This window comes from Bidens hawaiensis, unplaced genomic scaffold (assembly GCF_021521415.1).
Source record: "Bidens hawaiensis isolate Kalapana, Puna unplaced genomic scaffold, B.hawaiensis_p1.1 tig00009828_1, whole genome shotgun sequence".
Lineage (NCBI taxonomy): Eukaryota > Viridiplantae > Streptophyta > Magnoliopsida > Asterales > Asteraceae > Bidens > Bidens hawaiensis.
In genome coordinates this window covers 585628-609420 of record NW_027491736.1, presented here as the reverse complement: position 1 = coordinate 609420, position 23793 = coordinate 585628, and the positions used below count along the sequence as shown (strand labels likewise).

At 36.9% G+C, this 23793-nt stretch overlaps 1 pseudogene; it reads right to left on the bottom strand.

Annotated features, from left to right (window-relative positions):
* Window positions 1–5922: 5922 nt before the first annotated feature.
* LOC143533695 (equilibrative nucleotide transporter 8 pseudogene) lies at window positions 5923–8740 on the bottom strand (annotated as a pseudogene).
* Between the last annotated feature and the right edge of the window lie 15053 nt (window positions 8741–23793).

Here is a 23793-nt window from a genome sequence, read left to right as displayed (position 1 = left end):
TTTTCTATGTTGCAGTACATGGACTCGCTACAGGTTGCTTTATATCCATTTGTATATGATATTTATAAACATATGAAACTTCATTTGGCTTCTTATAAATGTTGTACTCAAATGTTTGTAGAGTGACATGTCAGGACTGGTTACAGTTGGGTTTGAAAGAAGGTTTTAACGTATTCCGTGATCAAGTAACCGCATGCTTTCCATTAATGTTTGCTAAATACATGTAAGTTAGTATATTGCTTTACATGTTATGTTAGTCTCATTTGTATTTACATAAATCTAAATATGAATTGACCATACATATAAAACCTTAAATGAGATAACATAAATTATAGTATTTGAGATTTCTCACTTTTATAAACTTCCTATGGTCAACTATTTTTGTTGACTGATAACCATGTTTTCAAACCTTTTCAAGACTTTACACCAAAAAAGTATAAAACTTTATACTCTAGACACTTCACACTTTCTTCATATGTTAACTCTTTCTTAAAATACCTTTACACCATTTCCAGATTAAAATAGCAAAGTATTTGTTTCAAAAAAAATCCATAAAATTTACATTCTTTCTTAAAATTACTTTCAAACACATATTTGAAATTCCATTTGTTCATTATATACAATTCATCTTATATAAGATTAACTTAAACATTAACATTAGTCTCATTTGTGTTTACATAAATCTGAATTTGAATTGACCATACATATAAAACCTCAAATAAGATAACATAAATAATAGTATTTGAGGTTTCTAACTTCTATAAATTTCATATGGTCAACTATTTATGTTGACACATCCGTTTTTCAAACATTTTCAAGACTTTACACCAGAAATTCTTTATATGTTAAGCTCCTTAATTTAGATTTAAAATTCAGCTTTTCAAAATATGTTTTTTCTTTTGTTACACTCAGTGAGATTTTAAATTATAATATTTGTGATTTGACCTTACGTAATTTCATTTAGACTTACCAAAGTTTTAAATATTTTCACCAAAAAATTAAGCAGCACGATTACCAATACAAATTCATCTTTATGCATTTTTTATACATACCTAAAATAGATTTTTGCTTTTTGTTATGTACCATTATATTCTCTCTCTCTCTCAACAATTTAACTAAACTTATAATTTATTTACATTTATCTTTTGTAGCGTCTTTCGTTTCACATTGCTAATAAGGTTAATGCTTGTGATGGAATGCCAATGACTTTTGTTAATCCCCAAGGCCGTAAACCAAAATTGAAACTTCATTCATGTTGAACAATCAAACCTGACCTCAGATATAATTTCACAAAATTGGAAACATCCATGAAAGCAAGCGCATTAGAGGATGGTGATGAATGCAGCTTCGAATAGGACTGCAATGAAGGTGCTATGATGGTTTCGAAAGTTCTTTGTTGGAAGGAAATTAGTACAACATGGAATAGAAAAGTTTGTTTTCGTTATCGTTAACTCAAGTTTGAATGGTTTTGTTTTTATGTTTATATGTTTTCTGTTGAAACATCTTTTTACTTTGTTGTGTTGGATGTTCGTAGTATGGTTTTAAACACTTATATGTTAATGTATTTGTTGTTTTAATTCTTCATTACAAATCACTATTTCTTAATCTAACTCTTATAATTGTTGTTTTTGTTTTTCTAAATGCATTTGCCGCCATCTTCACATTCGAGTAAAACAAACGATTGCAGTTTTAATAACAAAGGTCATACGTAAACATATGAAAGTATCATTGTACAACTTTGACGAATCTTCTCATGGCCAAAATCGAGTTTAGTGACTTCATTTATGATTTATTTTTTGTCATAACATAAATCCTTAATAAAATATAACATCAAATTTAATATATCATATTTTATATTTTATTTTTATTTTTTACATTTCCTTTTTTTACCCGTGTATCACACGGGTATTTAGCCTAGTTTATTATATATGGAGATATAATTTGAGTTCTAATAAACATATATGTTCCTCTTATACAAAAATAAGCCGTACTAGCTTAAATATTTAAACAACTAGTTCTAGAGCCCGTGTCACACACGAGATCATTCAAATTATAAAATTACAAGTAAAACAAATAATTGCATAACGTATATGAAAAAATGTATTACATCTATTTTTGTATCTATACTATGTGTACATAAATTGATTTTATTAATATCACAAAATGATTTTTTTAAATGAATTTAATAAAAAAATGTTCGTGTAAAAACATACCCGAGAATGCTTCTTTCTATTGAAAATTTCATTCTCAATGTCATATATGTATAATTGAAAGAATTTTGGCTATGAACCAATTTTGAAAATAAGATTTCTCATATGATAGCAGTTCTAACCAATCAGCCTAAACACAAAAGGATCGTTACCTTTATTGATATATTTATCAATTTACCACCCATCAAAGAAAAAGGGAACATTAAATTGTAACGACGGATGTTCTCAAAACTATGTTTTTCTGAGCTACATCATGAAAAAGATTTTGATAAGTTTCAGAGTATTTCTCGACTTTGTCATGATGACAACATAAAAAATAAATGTTAACTCATTCAATTTTGTGAATATTTTGTTTCATTTGATCATAGTTTTGCATGACCTGTTTCCCATACAATGTTTTGATCACCATTGAAGGAAAAGTTAATACTGACATAAATATTTCAAATTTAATAAAGGTTAGAAGTATTAATAGGCATGGGGGCGGCATGTCGAAAGTGTTCGCAATATTTTCTTAAATTTTAATAGCCGAGGGAAAAATAGTCAATTTGTCAAATCCCGAACCTTTTGATTATTTCAAAAAATGCACTTAAAAATAACTTTGAAACCCGAATCCTGTTTAAAATTCTAACTTTCATATTTTTGACATTTCCAAGTCAGCACTTTGAACCCATAACAAATTTGATGATAAATCTATTTGCATTTTTAAACTTTTAAAAATACTCAAAATTTCCATTTTTGACTCGTAACAAATTTTGACCTACGTGTAGTTAACTTGTACCAAATAATCTATTTACCAACTTTTGACCCATAAAATCAAATTTAAGTTCCACAAAAAACCCGAAACAATCCTTGATAAAAAAAAACTAAATAATCAAGTATGATAAACTTTGTTATGTCTGAAAGTGGTTCGTATATACTACTCTTAAATTAACCGAAAAAATAAATGGGTAGATTTAAAGCAAATATTATATGACGATTTACAATAATAATAATAGATAAATAGATTGATTTTAAAAAAATTGATCGACTTTTAAGCATATATTTATAATTTAATGATTAAAAAATTACTTTGTAAAATGAAAGCATAGTTAAGTTTTGTTTTTCTTTACAATCTTCTACAATATGCATAGTACAATATGTGAATGATAGCATTTGAAATTATATTCTTTTTAATCTTTGAAAAACATGATTTGTTGTTACTTTTTGGAATTCATCAAGTATTTTGAAATATATAGTAAAATAATATGCTAATATTTATATTTATAAAAATATATAGATATAATATAAAAAAAGTATAAAAAGAAAGTGAATAATTATTGATCTATTACATATATTAGGGTATCTTAGTTTTGGAGGGAAAAAATTGTGAGAATTAACCAAAAAATGACAAGTGTCCACAGTTATTTTACTTTATTAGAATAGGTAGATTTTCCCGTTAATATATATGTGTAAAACATTTTCATCAATAATTAATATTTAAGCATTTTATTAAAACATATATATATAGATGCTATAATAATTAATTAATATATTTTTATAATGATTATTTATAAATACATGCCTGTAGATAAATATCATGACACTTATTTTATTTATCAATCATAAATATAATAATAATAATAGTAGTAGTAGTAGTAGTAGTAGTAGTAGTTTAAAACCCTAAAGGACTCCAAGTCTTTTTTTTTAACCGATTAGAAACTGTTAAAGCCACGTTGCATTATTTTTGTTAGGTATACTGGTTTTTAATGGTACCAACTATTGCTTTTTGGTCACTGTTGGTCCTAACTAATGAATTGCACTACTGATGGTTCCAACTTTTAAAGTATTTGTTCATAATGGTCCGCGACTAATAGAATCCTAACGCCGTTAGTTTCAAGTCGTCGGAAAAACGTTTTTGGCCTGAAAATTCAAATTTGTTGTCGGAAAACACCACCTGAACACCGCAACAACCGTCACTTGACTCACCGCTAACCAACTACCACCACTTGAGCACCATCAACTGATTCTGACGATGGTTCTAAGGTTTCCGGCGACCGCAATAATTGGGGCTTTTACTAGAAAAAGGTTCCTAAAGGTCTAATACGAAGTTACCAAGATGTTTGGGACAAAAAGTTTGAGTTTTCGGGAAACAAATTGCGTTTTTCGGTGACCTGAAACTAACGACGTTTGGATTCTGTTAGTCGCGGACAGTTAGAAACAAATACTTTAAAAGTTGGGGCCATTAGTATTCAATTCATTAGTTGGGACCAGCAGTGAACTAAAGGCAATAGTTGGGATCATTAAAAACCAATATACCTTTTTGTTATACTCTCTAGCACGTATATTATTTTACCAAAGCTAATGATTTAAACTAATAATATTTTAATTAAAATTTTACTTAAAACCTTACCGAATCCTAAGTCCGTCGTAAGTCTTGTTATTATTTTGTTATATAATAATTAATATTATCATTAACAACTAGGAACTTTTGTCGACGTATCCCGAAGAACTCAACCGTTCTTATCTTAATTTTATCGTCATCTCATCTTCGTTAATCCACTAGTCAAGGTGAGTTTACATACCCCCTTTTTTCATCTTTTATATTTTGGGGGTAGCATGTATACCTTATTAACTTTACTCATGTTTTATTTCCTCCTCTATTCAAAACACAATTCAATTTATGTCTATGTGTGATTATTGCATGCTTTATGATTATGCTTTATGTGCTTAAGTGTTTATTTTATGTTTGGTGGTTCGTATCTCATTTTCATCTATCCTCATCTAGTATGATCATACATTTACCCAAGTAGATTGATTTTGTATCAATAGGAACAGATCCTCATCTATTCTCATCTAGTATGATCATACATTTTCATAAGTTATGTAATGCTCACCATTTGCATATGAATTGTGATACCTATATATATATATATATACAACTAAAACTTATGTATTCTCACCAATATTCGTGTTGACAAACTTTTTTTTCATACATGCTACAGGTACAAGCAATTGATGTTGTTCAAGATCGAAGAGGTTAGTTTTTGTCTTAGGATATTTAATTCAAATTACAAGTTATGATGTATATTAGTTCTACTTATTAAAAATTGTGTACATGTTTAATGTTAATAAAATTAAATAATTATTGTCGCTTTAATTAGTGCTTTTTGAGCTACTGTCCAATCAATACGTTAAGCCCCGGCATGTTTCGTCTCTGGTCGGGGCGTGACAAATATGTATTCCAAATCTTTTAAGAAAAAAAGACAAAATTCTTGATGAAAACCCTCATATAGTCATATGTCTATGAGAGTTACCAAGTTCAAGTCTTATATTTGAATGTTTTGTTCATTCAAACAAGATCTAAGGGTCACCAGTTTAACTACTACTTGTTAAGAAGCCATTCGGTCGAAACTAGTGTCGGTTCAACTCTCGCTAACCAAACTGACAACCATTCCTGATCCAACCAGACTGGCCTGGTTTTAACAACTTACTAATAGGTTGTTCATTCCTTGATCATTAAACTCAAAACACCAATCAAAGTAACCAATATTAACCTAACCCAAAGAAAACAAATCAATCTCAAATAACATGCATATAATTGTTTTCTTAAAGTATAAATATTATTATTAATAAGTTTTTATTACATCGAAACAAAAAGCAAGCGGGCAACAAGCTGCGCCGCTGCCCCATTTTGAATTGCAAAACCCCTCGTTCTTGAACCATTTGCATATGTTCAAATGTTCCACAACCAACCCAAACCCGAACCAACCACTAACCCAACAGCCAAAAACAAACTCATCACAATGCCAACAATGTTCGATTCCTCAACCGGAACAGATTTAGGAGCCACAATCATAACCACACTCGTCAAATACCCGTTTCTAACTCCCAACAAAAACGTTAAAAGTGCCACTAGACCCTCATTCTTGAACCATTTGGGTCCAAAAACACAACCCATAAAAAGTGGATAGAACAACACCCTTGTGACACACCCCCACACCACCCATTTACTCCTTTTGATAACAGACATCGCAGTAAAACACTTGCCTGAAAAATCGCCAACATTAAAAGTTGTTATTAAGAACACAGGATACCAATCACCAAAATGCACTGATTTGACGTTTTCACTCAAATAGCCTGGGAATATTGATAGTGTTACGACGTAGATTGAGACCATGGACATAGCTAGCCACCGGAGTTTCTTTAGAATATCGAGTGTGTTTGGTGGTTTGGAGGTGGTTTCGGGTGGGTTATCGAGTTGGGCTTTGGTCTTGTAATGTTTAATGGTTGGTAATTTGTGTAGGAGGTTGCAACATAGGATACGAAGGAGTTCAATGAGTGTGCTTGTGAAGAAATAAATGTGTGCTTGTTCTAAGGTCTTTTCTTGAGTGAGGAAGTGATGCTTTGGTTATGATCCTTAACATGCATACCAACACCCCTACAAATTCATGGAAGTCAAATTTCAAGTCAACAGAGGTATATATACATCCTTGGACATTTATATAAAATAATCTTCGAACACTTTCTATCATGTGAAATTTGTGTTCTTGTATGAGTCAGGTCTGGAACATCAAAATCAGTATAGACAGTTAAATCCCGTCTCAAAAAGGCTAACACATGTACTGGGGAGTGGGGATGGTTCCATTCGTTGTTCAAAAAAAATACAAATATACGAAAGACCTAGTGTTTCGTGAGATTTTATTTTTAATATTGTTATTCAAAACAATTATTTGTATTCATGAATGAGAATGGTTATCTTTACTAAAACTAAAGAGAAGTTAGAGAAGTGATATCTACCTTGTTTAAAATAAGGATAGTGATTATTACGAAAGTTACAAAGAAGTTTTTGAGATGATCTCTAACTTAATCAATTAGAGTAAGAAGATAAAATGTAACAAGTTTCTATCAAGATTAGAAATTAGTTACGAATATGATCTCTACCTTTAGTAGAGATAGTAATGTAATCCCTATCAAGATTCAAGATTAGGCAGATATTATGGACTATCTCTATCATATATCCTAACTATTATTTTAAACAACGAGCATTTACATTCTCTAATTCTACTTTCAAAACAATCAACTATAGAACTAGAATGCTTAACCACATATTTCTCTACACACTTTGATATGACGGGGATACAATCATGTTGATATCTCAATCATGATAAAGAGGATATAAGTGGGTTTTATTAGTTAAAATAGACTATAATTATCTAAAAGGTCGTATTAGATAAGTGATGCCTTTGAAAATGATGAGGATTTAAGTACTGTGATTATTAAAAAGATGTAAGTTAGTGATAGAGTTAAAGAATGCGTGAGTTATCTTTGTAAATAGTTGTAAATAAAAAAAAATAATTAAAAGTTTCCAATAAATAAGTCAGAATAATTAATGTTAGATGAATTGGTTAATAATTATGTAAATCATTATATCATTGTATGGACTATGGTGGGAATATCCAATTATTTTTCAAAGTAACATCCAATTATTTTTTAATTACAATGATCATTACTTATAAATAATAATTAACTCATGGAAATCTCTTTGAATTAGTTAGGAAAAAATAGAGATATATGATTAATATTTGTTGCATTAATGTTTAGAACATAATATTAAATTTACTTTATTATATTGTCCAAACAATTCACTCATCATATATAAACACACTTCTTATTTATATTTAGGAGGGATATTTTAAAATTTTGATGAGTTATAAAAACTTTAAACACTTAATATGGACCATACAATTATTTTAATAAGCATAAAATATGTGACTGAGATTAAATATAATTAAAAATAAATTATGAGAGGTGATAAAGATGTATGATTATTACACTAGTGTACAACGCTAGTTACACATATGTAAAAAGTTGATTCGGTATGAAAAAAGATATTGTAATTTTTTTACGTGCATGTAACCTATATATTACATGCATGTAAAAATAAATTTGTTACGTTAAGTTGTTTCAAGTTCTTAAAATTCAAAGTGGTATCAAAAGAAATCAATTATATATATATTAAAATAAATAAAAACTCAAATAATTTCATTAAATAGTAATTAATGCATACCAGCAGAAGCATTCCCTGCTACAACCGCTTGCATATACCGTCCGGGCAGTTTACCGGTGGCACCGACCAAGCTCCCACCAGTTAACCCTTCAGCACAACCAGTCACAGCCACCATGCAAACCACAACCACAAAAGCCATATTAGAACCTCTTAACTTAACCTCATTCCTATGATCAATCCAGTCAGTCACCGGTGCAACCATTAAAGCCACAACAAACAAAGAATATCCTAAATTCATCCTCACTTTAAGCCTTGGCAACTTCATCATGTTGGACCAACATGTTAGAATAATAAGAACTGTCATGGCTGCCACCATGTATGCCGCTGAGAACACCTTGCTGACATGGTGTTCGGGATATAGAGCTTGGAAGTAATCAATGGCGGTGATGAAGGAGTTCCATGGGACAAGGTAACCGGCTCCGAGAAGGAAGTGGATCATGTATGTAAGGTGGTAGGGATCTTTTGGTTCTATCTGGTTTTCCATCTGGCGAACCAATTGCTAACGATGTAGCTTGTTGCATGTTTTTTTTTCCTAATATTTCAAACTTTTAAGGGGTTGTATTAATTTCTTTAGCATTTAAGGGAGTTTGTTGGATTAAATAGTAATATATTTGGAATTAATTGATCACAAGATGTTGTCACGTACGTGGATGACTATACAATAAATAGGAGCATAATATATTTGGAATTATTATATAGTGATTTAATTTGATACGATAAAAATTTGGGTAATCTAGTGTTTTTATGACTTTGAGACTAACCTATTAATCAAAGTGTTCTATATGAATTTATTCAATGTAAAGTTAATTTTACGTGTGAACATCCCTAGTTAATGAATTATTTTATGAAAGAAAGAAAGGACAAAACGCATAATGGCGGGTCAATCGGTTTGATAATTTATGAACAATTTTGTATCTGTAACATCATAAAAGATGAATTATTTTTATTAGGCATTATAAAAAGAAATCCTAGTATAACTGTAGGTCCTCTAGATGGATCTCAAGACTTGACTCGGATCAATCCGTGTTGTTGGTTAGTAGAAATCACCAACGACACTCGGATCTCGAATCTTAGTTTGTTTGGTTTATTTTCTAGAAAGTAAGAAGAAAAAGAAGAATTTAGAGAGAGAAACTTCTTTTATTTCCAAAGTTGTGAAAATGAATTCTTGTGAAGAAATGGGTTAAGTGGCCTTTATATAGGGCCCTCATTTCTCCAAAGTTTACACAATAAACTTACTAAAATAAACGTACCGAGTAAGTACTACACCGACTAAATGCAAACTAAAACGACATATACAACCCTAAAAACAATATATAATATTGGCCCTACAATCTCCCTCTAGGATTGAGTATGTCAGGGAACCTTCGTCAAGTTCTTTGCTTCTTCTTTATTTCTTAAACTTAGTACTTTTCTTGATCCAGGATCTTGAACGAGATTGGATCTTGGAAAATTCTTTATTTTCCGGTCTTGTAGACTTGAATCTTATTTTCTGGGAATGATCGGCAACAACAAATTTTAGAAACATCAGATGCGGGAGGCTCGACATCTAACTTCTTTTGTTGACTTTCTTGTGCCGACTGGTTTATTTCTTGTCTTTGAATGCAATCAGTTCATTTTTAGCTTCAACCACCAGCTTTCACGTTCTCATTTTGTTTTTGCTTCAGCATCTGCAACTCCAAGCAGATTTGATCTTGATCTACCTGTCCATGTATAGCTGCACACAACTTAGAACGATAAGATTCGTTCACAGACCCTCTCGAGGGTCAAGAAGAAATCGTTCATAGGCCTTCCCAATTTTAGTCCCTCAACTTGTAAATGATTTGTTTAAATCCCAGATTTCCAACGAACTTTGCATGAACGACCTTGACAACAAAACACATGATTTTGAATGAAACAAAGTTTAACAAAATATGTATGAACATAATAAAAATTTAAAATCTTTTTGGCATTTTCATATATTTTAAAAATAACGAAAATATATACATAACATTTTGAAGTTGAAACTAAAATAAAACAAAATCAAAATAAACAATAAAAGATAGGAGTAAAGATGAAATTAATATTATATATTAATAATATTTACAGAATTTTCAAACGATTTTAATATTTTTGTGAGAAAGATCACAACATGGAATCATATTGATTTGCAAAGCCCTAGATCGCGTTTCCATTTTGATATTATTATGTCACAATTTCATCACCGACTGTAGATATCGTCAATTTGTTTAACCTGACAAGTGTTTTGATGCCAAAGTGATACGTTAAAAGTACAATTAGGCATGGTGCTTATGTGGTCCCCACTTAATCAGACATGTTACTGATTCCATCATATCTCGGGCTTACTTTATGTTGACATATCACCTCAACTTGACTTAAACCTTTCTTATTTGATGACAGTACTCTTATTAACATACTTGACACTTTATGCTTTATTTTTGCACACTTGACTCAATCTAGAAAGATTAAAAGAAAGCAGAAGATTCAGGGCCTTAACAATCAGGTCTTGTATGACTACAAACAGAGAAAGTCCAAGGCTTGAATCAAAATAAATGAAGAAATAAAGCAGAAGTTAAAATCTTAAGATAGACTCTTTTTCGACTCTTTTTCTTGATTTTTCTTTTGTTTTTCTGTTTTTCTTTTTCTTTTCTTGACTTTTTTTTTCTTGACTCAAAGAAAAATTAAAAATGGACACATATTTCATAAGACAACTGTGATCAGGTAAAGAGAGGCTTGGGTATGACATGTATAATTACATTTCTGCCTTCATGAATATGACTTCACGGAATCATGCAACCGCTTCATAATCGTATATCCACTAGTACCGGCAGGAATTTAGGTTTATATCAGCCGACACTTACTTGTTTGTCAAGCCTATCTACACATCTGTGAGTGATTTTGTAGACTTTTGATCTACTCTTTTCATGCGCTAGGATCATTGCATATCAATGTACTATCATTTTCTAATGGTCGGATCAATTTCTCAAAATTTGAAAATTCTAAGCAGGAGCTCCCTCTAAACGGGACAATTCCTTTTAGATTTCTTAAAAGTAATATAAAATCTTTTTGGTAAATCAAATGATTTGTTTTTGCGTTTCTTAAGATGAATTGAAAATATTTTTGGTGAGTTAAACTTAACTCATTTTCTCCCTCTAAAATTGTGACATATTTGAAAAATATTTACAATTTTAAAACAAAAGGATAGATAGGTTGTTTTAATCAAAATTGATCATGCCGAGCGATTCGACCAGAAATTCAAACCGGGCATAATCGGTGGCTTTAGTGAAAAGGTTAGCAAAGTTGTTGTCAGATAGACTATCTTAAGCATGTATTATCACATTGTATAACAAAGTTGAAGAGATTCAAACTGAGATCCAATAATAATGTGATAATACAATGTATTATCACATTGTATTATCACATTATTATTATTATTAGTATTGTTTTTGTTTATTTTATTTTATTTTAAGTTTTTGTTTTGTCAAGGAGATCATCAGTGCAATAGTTACAGTAACGGACCGACAAAAGAAAATTAAGAAAAATAAACAAGTGCTTGGATTCGGTGGGTAAATGTTTTTCGGGTTTGAAAATACAAATATATTTAAAGACCGAGGACTGAGAGTGTATTTTTCGGTGAATACTCGCGATGTTTTGACCTTATCGCGAGATAAGCTGACCCTATGTATATGGGTCACCAAAAATCACTTTCACTATTCACCAAAACTTTTCATTCACTCTCTCTCTCTCTCTTCTCTCTCATCTTTCAACACTCAAACCCTCTTCCTTTTCACAAAAGATTTAACGATCCGGCCTCATAATCATACATGACGTTGAATCCAGATCCAACTCCCTCGGTATAACTTCATAAACACCATGGATCATCTCTTCTTCTTTGTCTCTGGATTCTCGTGGATCGAGACGGCGGTTCTTATGAACCGTCTGCTAGATCTAAGAACAGATCTTCTTGATCTGTGTTGGTTTCATGCTTAGATACCTTCGAATAGGCTTTTGTATCATGTTTATCATCATTATTTATAGTTATAAGTTTATTGTGAAAAGTTTGTAGATCTAGGTTTTGTTCAAAGTTTCTAGGGCTCAAATCAAAGCGATGTTGTCCCAAAATTTCCAGAAACATAATTCGAGTATTGGCGACCATGATGAAAAGAAAAAGGATGAAAAATAACCAAAGTGAGAACTTTTCGAATGAAAGGGGTTTCGCTTCGCGTGCCCATGCGAATCGAAACATCTTTCTGTTTCTCTTCGCGTGCTTATGCAAAGCGAAACACCTTTCTGCTTCGCTTCGCGTGCCCATGCGAAGCGAAACACCTTTCTGTTTCGCTTCGCGTGCTCATGCGAAGCGAAACACATTTCTGTTTTGCCTCGCGTGCTCATGCGAAGCGAAACAAATTTCTATTTTGCCTCGCGTGCTCATGCTAAGCGAAATAGATACCCATGCGAAAAATTTATACTTGGCAAAATTCTCTGATTTTGAGACTGATATCTACTGGACTATTTTGGACTAATGGACGACTGTTTGGACTCTTAGACTGTTTTGGACTTAATATTTGTACATATTGAACTCAGTAACTTATTAATTGACTAAAATTAACTTATTATCTTATTAAAACAAAATTTATATAAAATTAATTAACTATATATAATTAATTAAGTTAAGCAATATGTAAATGCTTAAAGCATATGTATATAACTTATCTTGTTCTGCTTTTATTTTAATGATGATTCTCATGATCTTATGGTCTGATTTCAGGGTTATAATCTGTTTTGTGCTCTCGGGTTGCCAAAGAACAAGGATGACAAAGTATTCACGTCAATGGTCAAGGGGCAAGCAATCACCTCTTGCATATGCCATCACTGCCAATCTGGCCATTTATTCCAAATGGGTCTTGGATTTCTAGGCTTTTGCCAAAGTGGCTGATGACTCACTGTCCTTCACTACCAAGGTTGCTGGAGAGGCATTGAAGATAACTGAAGCAGATATAAGACGGGTATTGAAGATCACAGACAAACCGTCTTATACCTATGAAAAGGGTGACAGGACGAAGTTGGGGGATTTTGTGACGAGTATGGGATACGACACGGAATGGAGGAGTTTGGAGAAGAAACATCTCAAGCCATATTGAAGATTTCTTTTCCACATCGTGACTGATTGCTTTGCAGACATACGTGGAGGGTTTGATAGTATGAGAGTCGATTGGGTTCGTATTATGTTTGCTTTAACAAGACGGGAGGAGTTCAACTACTCAAGAAGGATATTTTTGTGCATGTTGGCAAATATTAAGAGTGAGGCAACCTGGCTCATGTACCCGAGATTTGTACAGATGCTTCTAGATGATCTGATTCCTGATGTTCCAAGGCCGGGGACAAAGAAAGCTAAGGACAAGAAGTCGCTTCCCGAGCCATATCATGTCAACGAGATCAAGCTGTCCATCTATGGTGCCTTGTTGAGTACCAAAGGGAAGGGACATCAGTACGTGGGACCAAGAACAGGTCCTAAATTTGGATTCTTTGAAGAAATAGAGCCTGCTGGGGATGAGGCTTCTGTTGAAAGTGGAGAAATGGTTGACACTGAGCCTGAGGTTGAAGCTGAACAAGTGTCATCAGATGAACCTACTGAGGGCAGAACCAAGGCCAGGCATGATTTGAAGAGGAAGGCTACTGACAAGCCTTCTGTTGGTGGCACTTCTGGTAAGGCAAGGAAAAGTAGGTTGAGGAAGAGGAGGAGGAGCAGCCTCTCTTGAAGTGTATCAAGAGACTTGGAGACTCCCAGAAGTCCTCCAAGCTCGTCGTCAAGCTTTCCTCTAAAGGTAAACCCTCTGCCCCACCTGTAGTTACCAAGGAAACCATAGCCCAAGTACTTAGAGACTTAGATGTAACTAAAATCCAAATCCCAGCCTATAAGAAACCCAAAACCAGAAAGAAAGCCAAGGTCAAGAAAACCAAAACCTTGCTTCATGACTCACCCGATTCCACACCCAAGCCCTCACCAAAAGACCAACCTATCTCAACATTCCTACCTCAAATACCAACCTCACCACCTCAAGACCAACCTCACCACCTCAAGACCAACATCAAACCTCTCCTCCACTATCACAACCACAACCCTCAACTCCACCTGAACCAGCCTAAACCACACCTCAAGTATCCACACCACATCCATAACAACAACCAACCCAGACCGAGCCTGAGCCATACCAAACCACACCATCACACACACAAACTACCACTGAACCCACCTTCACTTCAATATTTACATCTTCCATCTTTAGCTCACCCATCCAATCAACAAGCCTGTGGAGCAAAACCGTTATTACATCACCACCAACAAAACAGCCAACACCACCAAACTTAGAACCCATACCTTACACATCTCTGCTCTCAAAACCTCTTACCTCTACACCAACCACCCGCACACCCTTATCACCACCCATCCAATCCATTACACTGCCTACCCAGACAACCACACCACCTATCATGTCCATCACTCCTCCATCCACCCTTCTTTCACCCAAACCCATCACAAGAGGGAAGTCTTCGCCACCACCAGTGTACGCCGATCCTATCCTCTATAGGATCGTCGCACTGGAGGAATCAAATGCAAAAAGAGCTGAACGAGAGATGGTGCTCCTCACGTTTATTAAAGATATGAAGAAGAAGGAGATTGAGGATGAGAAGGAGAAAGAGCGGTTGAGAACGAGGGTTCAGGAGTTGGAGGGGCAGAATGAACTAAACGAGGCCAAAATTGAGAGTCAACTGTAAGGCCCAAACCCCGAGAACCCTACAGTTGGTATTCATACAAAATACTTAAGAAAATACTTAAACTTGAAAACAGTTTGTTTCATTAAAATAAGCATCTCAGAGTATAATTCAGCGGAAAATCATAATTGATAAAAGAAGTTCCTGAAAACCAGGAATTATGCCCAAAACCAATTTAAATATATTTAAACAAATATCAAAAAGAAAATGTTTATTATTATTGAGACATCCGACCAGGCATGCCCTCCACCGTCCAAGTAGCTTCGGGCACGTCCAAGCGGCAATGCATCCTCCTCCTAACCTGAAACTCACACTAACATGCACACAAAGTCAGATTGAGCTGAGTGAGTTCAAATTTTAAATAAATAACAACAATATGATAGTCTTCCCAAAGGTCTTAAGCTAAAAAAAAGGATACATCAGTTAGGCCAAGATCTTCAATACATAATCATCCTTATATCTACATGTATATACATACATATAAATAAACATGCTTATAAGTGCATCCCTATATATATAATATATATATATATATATATATATATATATATATATATATATAACATCCAAATAATAACATCAGGGTCGAGCAAACGTACAACCCAAACACGTAACATCTCATCAACGTATGCAAACACAAAGTAGGCACACGTAACATCCGTAGTCGATAACGACTACTAACATTGCCAAATATTGGCCATACAATAATACATGCATACATACTATAACATCCCAAGGCTTACCATATACAAGCAAGCCTATATAAAATAGTTTAAACGTTTCATCAACAAAATAGTTTAGGTGTGCATGCTAGCCCAAAACTTAAAAAGAGTTAAAAGGGGCATCATGAACTCACCTGACACAAGACACGTATTCACCACGAGCCAGATGATCCCTAAGTAATCCCAAAACTCAAACACCTGTCGGTTTACATACAATCATTACAATCGACATCGAAAGGACTCGTTTATCCTACGAGACGTTCTAACGTGGTTCGAGTTACCTAAACCCTCGACCTCATCAAAGTAAACCACAACAGTCCCCGAGGCCTCACATTCACCAAAACGACCCTTAGGTACTCCCGGGAATAAAGAATTCCCAAATTGCCCCCGGAAGCACTAGGTGACACTAACATGCGCGTTTAAGAGTCGTTTAGGCCGTTAACATCCAACTCAGCCCCGTGTGGACCCAATATGATAAAATCACAGCCAACAAGTCCACACGACGCTACACGAGTCAAATGGGTCGGTAACTCGCAAGTACAACGCACCAACTACTCAATAAACGCAATTGCGCGTTGTACCGACCCGTTGGAGTAACCGACAACCAATTCATCCCCATAACTTATCAAAATGATTTTTCAACAGCCCGTACATCAGACCAAGTGTCCTCGAGCTGAATTGGTTGTTAATCACTTCAACCCTCGCGTTAAACGCATCAAACTACAATTCTAGTCAACCGAACACAATCTTTCAAACGATAACTAGTTGACCAATCTAACAAACACCAATGAACATGGTTTTTAAGTTTGATATACTAGACATACCTAGGAGGATTTCGGAGCAAAAAACCCACTCAAAACAGTCCCGGAAATGCTTGTTTGGACAGCCACCCGGTTAGCCTACAACACGCAATTTAACGATTAATACGCTTAATATAAGGGTCAATTAAGGTGTAAAAGACTTGTGGAATCGTAGTACTAACCTTTAATTGATGTTTTACGCTCACGACTTGGCTGGAAAAAGGAAAATCGTGAGGGGGGGGGGGCTGTTTGCTGCACCGATCAGACAAGGTGAAAAGGGGGGCTTTGGGTTTTTTTGTTTATGTTATAATATAAAAAGTTTCACTCTAGCCCCTCCAATTTGAAGTATTTGGCATTTTGGAAGATAGGCTAAATGTTTTTACGTACCGGGATGACGAGAAGGCTTCCGAGAAATGTCGGTTAAATCCCAAGAATTATACATACTTTACAACTTTAAATCTTTAAACCGTAAATTAACGGGCGTTACAAGTCCACCCCCCTTACAATGGGATTCGTCCCCGAATCCCGATGCGACAGGAACAACTGAGGATAAAGTTTCATCATCTCATCTTCGGACTCCCAAGTAGCCTCGGAACTTCTACAATGCCTCCACTGCACCTTCACCTGCTTAACCACTTTATTCCTCAAACGCCTTTCCTGACGGTCAAGAATAGCAATAGGTTCTTCAACGTAGTTCAATTTACTATCAAGCTCAATATCATCAAGAGGCGCATGGGCCTCCTCGTCAGCTAAACATTTCCTCAAATGGGACGCGTGGAAAGTAGGATGAATCCCCGCGAGCTCATCGGGTAACTCCAGTCTATACGCTACCTCACCAACACGGGACAATATACGGAACGGAATATTGAACCTCGGACTAAGCTTTCCCCTCTTACGAAAACGAATAATACCCTTCCAAGGAGAAACTTTCAACATAACCTGATCCCAGCCTCAAACAGGTCTTTGCCTTTTATCCGCATAGGACTTTTGACGATTCTGAGCGACCTTCATAGAAGCCTTAATCTTAGCGAGCTTCTCAGTCATAGCCTCAACCACCTCCAAACTACCCAACTGTTTCTGACCAATGGAACCCCAACAGACTCGAGTCCTACACCTCCTACCATACAACATCTCAAACGGTGGCATCCCAATCGTGGCGTGATAACTGTTATTATACGCGAACTCTACCAACGGTAAGTGACGATCCCAACTACCACCAAAATCAATAACACAAGCCCGCAACATATCCTCAAGAGTCTGAATGGTCCTCTCGGACTGACCATCCGTCTGCGGGTGATAAGCGGTACTGATGAGGAGTTTGGTACCCATCTCCTCGTGAAACTTCTTCCAAAACCTGGAGGTAAACGCGTATCCCTATCCGAAACAATAGATACCGACACCCCGTGCCTAGAAACGATCTCACGAATAAACACATCGGCAAGCTGCTCAGAATTAAAAGTCTCCCGAATCGGCAAGAAATGAGCGCTCTTGGTCAGTCTATCAACGATTACCCAAATGGTGTCATAATTAGCCCTAGGAGTACGAGGTAGTTTAGTCACAAAATCCATTGTAAGATGCTCCCACTTCCATTCAGGTATTTCTAGAGGTAGAAGTTTCCCGAAAGGCTTCTGGTGCTCAGCCTTAACTTGTAGACACGTCAAACACTTACTCACGTACTGAGCCACCTCAAACTTCATCGCAGGCCACCAATAATTCTTCTTCCGGTCTTGGTACATCTTGGTCGCGCCCGGATGAATGGAATAGTGCGACTTGTGTGCTTCGTCCAAAATTTTACCTCTGAATCCCCATACCTTGGTACCCATAAACGCCCATCCTTATACTTCACCCCATCACCGACGTCTTCCAACAATTTTTCTTGACCCCAAATACGCTCTGACATAATCCATTCCACCTGTAAAGCTTCGTTCTGAACGTTGGCTATCTGCTTCAAAATGTCGGGTTTAAGAATAAGCTGGTAAGATTTTACACGATTAGGTTTCGGTCTCTCCTTCCGGCTCAACGCGACGGCTACCACGTTAGCCTTACCGGGATGGTACATAATCTCCAGATCATAATTCTTAATCAACTCCAACCATCGACGCTGACGCATATTCAGTTCCTTTTGTTCGAAGAAATACTTTAAGCTCTTATGATCGGTATAGATAACGCAAGGAACACCGTACAAATAATGCCGCCACAACTTAAGCGCAAACACAACCGCTGCCAGCTCCAAATCGTGAGTAGGATAATTCACCTCATTAGGCTTTAACTGCCGTGAGGCATAAGCGATGACTCGACCTCGCTGCATCAGAACACACCCAAGCCCCTGATAAGAGGCATCAGAATAACCACCAGATCATCAGTGCCATCAGGTAAAGCTAAAGTCGGGGCATGCATCAACCTGTTCTTCAACTCGAGAAAAGCCTCCTTCTTTTCAGTACCCCAAACGAACTTAACACTCTTCTTAGTCAACTTGGTCAATGATGAAGCAATTTTTGAAAAGTCGGGAATGAAGCGGCGGTAATACCCCGCCAAGCCCAGAAAACTACGAATTTCGGATGGAGACTTAGGAGATTCCCATTCGTTTACGGCTTCCACCTTTGCAGGGTCAACCAAAATACCACTCGGGTTAATAACATGACCCAAGAACTGAACCTCACGTAACTAAAAGGAACACTTCGAAAATTTCGCATACAACTTGTTCTTTCGCAAAGCTTCCAAAACTTTCGTGAGATGACCGGCGTGATCAGATTCACTTTTGGAATACACAAGAATGTCGTCAATGAACACAATAACCGAACGATCGAGCATCAGCCTACACACCCGGTTCATAAGATCCATGAACACAGCCGGTGCGTTGGTCAAACTGAAAGACATCACGAGGAATTCATAATGCCCATAACGAGTGCGGAAGGCAGTCTTAGGAATATCTTTCTCCCGAATCTTCAACTGATGATACCCGGACCTAAGGTCGATCTTCGAGAACCAACTAGTTCCTTGGAGCTGATTAAATAAATCGTCGATCTTTGGGAGAGGGTAACGATTCTTAACAGTGAGTTTATTCAATTCACGGTAGTCGATGCACATCCGCATGCTACCGTCCTTCTTCTTAACGAACAGGACCGGGGCACTCCAAGGTGAGATGCTTGGTCGAATGAAGCCCTTTTCGAGCAAGTCTTCCAACTGAGCCATAATTTCTTTCATTTCATTCGGCGCTAGACGGTAAGGGGCTCGAGCAAAGGGTTTTGCGCCCGGCACAAGGTCTATCTGGAACTCAACCTCACGGTCCGGCGGCACATCTGACAAATCATCTGGAAATACATCCGGGAAATCCTGAACGATAGGAACATCACCAACGGTAGCCACCTCGGTTTTCATATTTATAGCATACGCTAGATACGCCTTGCAACCCCGCTGCATCAACCTTCCCGCCTAAAGCATAGATATGATATGTGGCGTTGCACCATTCTGGTCACCGAAGATCGTAATTTAGGTCCCATCCGGGGCCCTCAGACGAACAAGTTTCTGACCACAAATAATCTAAGCATCAACACTCGCGAGCCAATCCATCCCGAGCACCACATCGAAACAACCAAGCGGCATCAAATAAAACCGCACCGGAAATTTATACCCAGACAACTCGATGGAACAACCCTGAATAGCCCTAGACACGGAAACGGATTTTCCTACGGTGACCTCCACGTCAAACACATCAACTACGCGCTCGGGTGATTTATTCAACGAGGAACAGAAAGCGGTAGACACAAAACTTCTACTGGCGCCCGAATCAAATAAAACTGACGCCTGTAATTCATCAAGTAAAAAAGTACCTGGGATAGTGTTATACTACTGCTTAGCTACATGATCATCACATACGATTCTAAAGGAATCAGAAATTATAACGGTGGAATAAAAGCTAAATAAGGAAAAGTATCTGAAACAACATCCGCATCATCCTTCGCCTCCCTCTTGGAGATATTGAAGGCCCTCGCCCTGGCCTTCGGCTTATCTTCCATCTTCCCCCTCGAGGAAGTCCCCTGACCGGACCCCCCCCCCAGCCTTACTGGTAGGACAGTTTGATGCCAAGTGACCAGAACCCTTACAACGGAAACAAGTCAACGTTGAACACTCGAAATGGGGGTGTCCAACCTTATCACAACGAAAACAGGAGCCAGACCCACTCTTACATTCCCTCTTGTGCGGTTTCCCGCACTTCTTGCAATTACCGAACGTTGCATCCCTCTTAAACTCAGAAGTCTCAGTCTTTACCCTTTTCTCAAACGAATTGAAATGGCTTCCCCCGGGCCGCTTACCGAACGAATTTGTGTTCCATGTCTTCCTTGTCTTGGTCGGCGGTAACTTCTCCCTCTGATTATATAATGTACCTGCTAGGGTAACTACCGAGTGAAAAGAGTTCATGTCGGTGGTCACCACACCTCTTCGAATATCTGCCGGAAGCCCCTTCACATACTTTTTAATCCTCTTGGCTTCGGGAGTAACCAAATCGGGACATAAATGGGCCATCTGGTAAAACTTGGTGGTATACTCCCGATGCGTCATATTACCCGCCTCCAAGGTCAAGAATTCCTGTTCAATCTTATCCAATTCATGTGGTGGAAAAAAGTGATCAAGAACTAATTTCTTCAACTCATCCCACGTCATCCTCCTAATCGAACGATCACCCATGGCCTGCGCCAGATTATCCCACCAACATAGTGCCTCAGAACGAAATGAGGCAGTAGCATAGGTCACCATGTCATCCCCCTTACACTTACTAACTCTCAGAACGGCCTCCGTCTCCCTCACCCACTGATGTGCTGCCAACGCATCCTTAGTACCATCGAAAGAAGGAGGGTCACATTTCCTAAAGTCACCGTACGAACAACCCCGAGTAGACACACTAACGGTCCGCACTTCGTCTTCATCCCCACTCAACACATACACTTCTTCCTCCTCTTCGACATGCACTTCCTTACTCTTCCTTCCCTTATCCAAACTCTTACCAACCAATGACTCCTCCATGGCCCTAACGGCCTCAGCAACGATCTCGGGAATGGCACAATGAAGCAACTGGTATACCTCATCCGTGATTGCCGCGCGCATAGCAAGATCTAAGGCGGGGTTATCCCCCTCCTCATGAATCGGGGCTTCCTGCTGGGAAGTAGGAATCTCATTCTCGGTTTCGGCACGTGGCTTACGACCACGACCACGTACACTAGGACGGCCTCTCTTAGCTGCTCGAGTATTAACCATGACTTATCCCTACAAAGACAGAATTTTAACACGGTCAAGTACAAGTGGCATTTAGAACATGTAAGGTAAGGGTAAACTGCTAATGATGTTGATCAAGTGTAATTAGTCGTTTACTTTACCCGCCCGTCCTATTCACCCCCTGCCCCTAACCACATTAGCCTTCTATCTAACACTTAAACAGTTAATCACATACTGGAAACTTTTAAATTCAAAGGGATGACTAAATAGTTTAAAGCTACCTCTTGGCGTGCAGCTACTCGCGGTGGGCATACTGGTCTCTTTTCTTACAGTTCGAGTCCAAGCATTCGGGGATGCTCCGATCCCTCGAACCATGGCTCTGATACCAACATGTAAGGCCCCGAACCCCGAGAACCCTACAGTTGGTATTCATACAAAATACTTAAGAAAATACTTAAACCTGAAAACAGTTCGTTTCATTAAAATAAGCATCTCAGAGTATAATTCAGCGGAAAACCATAATTGATAAAAGAAGTTCCCGAAAACCGGGAATTATGCCCAAAACCAATTTAAATATATTTAAACAAATATCAAAAAGAAAATGTTTATTATTATTGAGACATCCGACCAGGCATGCCCTCCACCATCTAAGTAGCTTCGTGCACGTCCAAGCGGTAATGCATCCTCCTCTTAACCTTAAACTCACACTAACATGCACACAAAGTCAGCTTGAGCTGAGTGAGTTAAAATTTTAAATAAATAACATCAGTAAATAATAATCATGATAGTCTTCCCAAAGGTCTTAAGCTAAAAAAAGGATACATCAGTTAGGCCATCATCTTCAATACATAATCATCCTTATATCTACATGTATATACATACATATAAATAAACATCCTTATAAGTGCATCCCTATATATATATAAATATATATATATATATAACATCCAAATAATAACATCAGGGTCGAGCAAACGTACAACCCAAACACGAAACATCTCATCAACGTATGCAAACACAAAGTAGGCACACGTAACATCCGTAGTCGATAACGACTACTAACATCGCCAAATATTGGCCATACAATAATACATACATACATACTATAACATCCCAAGGTCTACCATATACAAGCAAGCCTATATAAAATAGTTTAAACGTTTCATCAACAAAATCGTTTAGGTGTGCATGCTAGCCCAAAACTTAAAAATAGTTAAAAGGGGCATCATGAACTCACCTGACACAAGACACGTATTCACCACGAGCTAGATGATCCCTAAGTAATCCCAAAACTCAAAAACCTTTCGGTTTACATACAATCATTACAATCGACATCGAAAGGACTCGTTTATCCTACGAGACGTTCTAACGTGGTTCGAGTTACCTAAAACCTCGACCTCATCAAACTAAACCACAACAGCCCCCGAGGCCTCACATTCACCAACACGACCCTTAGGTAGTCCCGGGAATAAAGAATTCCCAATTTTCCCCCGGAAGCACTAGGTGACACTAACATGCGCGTTTAAGAGTCGTTTAGGCCGTTAACATCCAACTCAGCCCCGTGTGGACCCAATATGATAAAATCACAGCCAACAAGTCCACACGATGCTACACGAGTCAAATGGGTTGGTAACTCGCAAGTACAACGCACCAACTACTCAATAAACGCAATTGCGCGTTGTACCGACCCGTTGGAGTAACCGACAACCAATTCAGCCCCATAACTTATCAAAATGATTTTTCAACAGCCCGTACATCAAACCAAGTGTCCTCGAGCTGAATTGGTTGTTAATCACTTCAACCCTCGCGTTAAACGCATCAAACTACAATTCTAGTCAACCGAACACAATCTTTCAAACGATAACTAGTTGACCAATCTAACGAACACCAATGAACATGGTTTTTAAGTATGATATACTAGACATACCTAGGAGGATTTCGGAGCAAAAAACCCACTCAAAACAGTCCCGGAAATGCTTGTTTGGACAGCCACCCGGTTAGCCTACAACACGCAATTTAACGATTAATACGCG